This window comes from Malus domestica, chromosome 03 (genome assembly GCF_042453785.1).
Source record: "Malus domestica chromosome 03, GDT2T_hap1".
In the NCBI taxonomy this organism is placed as follows: Eukaryota; Viridiplantae; Streptophyta; class Magnoliopsida; order Rosales; family Rosaceae; genus Malus; species Malus domestica.
This window is the reverse complement of record NC_091663.1, coordinates 30,471,958-30,474,286: the sequence shown is the minus strand read 5'-3', so window position 1 is coordinate 30,474,286 and position 2,329 is coordinate 30,471,958.

Below are 2,329 nucleotides of genomic sequence, written 5' to 3'. Positions count from 1 at the left end.
TCCACTCGCGTGCCCAGATCGTACGATTTGGGATTTGTTTTTGGGAGAGAGAGAGAGAGAAAGAGAGAGAGAGAGAGAGAGAAAATGACTGAGCTTGAAAAAGATGACTGGGATTTGTTTTCGCGCCCCTTCATCGACTATTGATGTTGTTAGAATCTGAGGCCCTGCCTCCGGAGCTCAAAGTGAGAGAGAGCTATTAAGCTTGAAAAAGAAAGAACAAAAAACACACAATGGTGCGTTGGCACCATGTGAAAAGAAGAAAAAAAAAAAAGGTTTTGGAATGGTGTGTTGCACCATGTGAAAAGGAAAAAAAATTTAATAGAAAGTGGTACAATGAGACTGATTAAAAATCCTACCCGAAATTACAAATAAAATTATTTTGTATTATTTAAAAAAATACTAATATATTTTTTACCTATTGCCAGGGCTATTCAATGTAGGGGTGAAGATGCAAAAGACAGTTACTGTTCATTAAGGGCAGTTACTGTTCACTAGGTGGATTAAATAGTGAGTAGCCTGCCGGGGGGGGGGGGGCTTAGCAACGACGGAACTGCTCTTGGAGCTATTGTATATCCCAAGTTCTATTGGGCCATGTGTTTGAAGTGAGTCGCATTGAAGTTGAAGGGTTCTCTTTACACCTAAAGCTCCTCTTTAGACACATAGCCCATACCTTATCCAAATTTTCTACTTTTTAATCAACAATTTAAAACTTTTTTTTCGAAGAAACGATAGCATCTACACTAAGGAGGTGGGAGAGTTGGCTAAGCCTCACAATAAGCTAGCAATAATATGGTTCAAATTCACCTTTGGTGAGAAACGAATCTAAGACCTCTCACTTACAAGTGAAGAGGAATACCACTAAATTGTAGTACTAAGTGACAATTTATAATTTAAAACCTTAGACCAAAAAATAGAATAAGCAATCATTTAGCTTTAACCTTCCTTATTTGTATCTATTTTTGTTCTGTACAACTTTCCATATCAAGGCGCCAACGCAAGGAGGAGAAGGAAATAGAGTTTGAATCATTAACCATTTTCCCCAAATAAGCAAAACTCTATACTCCTATGGTCGTGGGTTTGCTGTCCTGAATAATGTGTCTCCTCTATGTCTCTTACTTAATCCTGTGACACATGTCCTCCACTTAACATTAAAATGGAACACTGTTACTTTCCATAAAATTTAATTAAAAATTTAAAAACTCAAAAAAACCCGAAAGGACACTGTTGAAATTCATCATCTCCAATCTCCCTGCAATCCTTCCTCAATCTCCTGCAATCCCTCAAAAGAATCCCTTAACCCAGTGGAAACTCATCTTCCTTATCATCCTTATCAACCCAATGAATCCAATCACATTCCTCAATCTCCCAACCCGTAGAAGAACCCATAATCCTAAGACGTCCCCCCAAATCGTCTCTGCTGCTACTTCAACCCAAACAAACCTAGAACCCACAATCGTCTCTATTGCCAATTCAACACAAACAAACCCAGAAGCAAGCAGGATGTTGAGGAGGATGAGGTTGACGACGAAGACAACGACCCAGAACCGGTGGGCTATGGAAGCCTAAACTGGGTTTCATTAATTTGGCCCAGAAAAAGAAGATGACGATGATGGGTTAGTGAATAAAGAGACCGGCGATCGGGAGCGAAACGATCTACGATTAGGGCGACGGGTGGCTGTCGGGGTGATTTGTTTGGTGGGTGATGGGGTGATTGAGTTCTTGTGGGTTTATTTGTATTTCTTTAATTTTTTTATTAATTCTATTAAAAAAAGTTGACATCTTTTATGTAGAGTTAAGGTGAATGCCACATGTCAAAAAATTACCCAAGGAGACACAAAGGAGACATGGAAATAAGGGGCAGCATCCCCACTGCCATCCTCCTACACCTAATGATTCCCAAACATCCTTATCTTATTTCCATCCAACTTAAATTATAAAACTCGATTCTTGTTGCTGGTGAAACATATGATGGGTGGACATAGGAAGTAGGGATGACAATAGATTGGTTTGGGGACGGAAATGCTATATCCATCTCCATAACCACGAAAATTAACCATATCCATAATTGCAAATTAACCATCGGGTAATATCCATAACCATACCCACCGGATAATGGATTTCCCATCGGTTAACGGTTATATCCATCTTCATTAATACAAAAAATATATTCGCCTAATTGACGCATGATAATTTAGTAAATATTAATTTCGTCATTAAATATTCGATCTATAAAATGATTTAATTAATGGATCTTGTGGTACATAAAAATTAAAGCTAAACATTGATAATGTTGGTTGATCTTTGATATCTCGCATAAATACTATTAAAT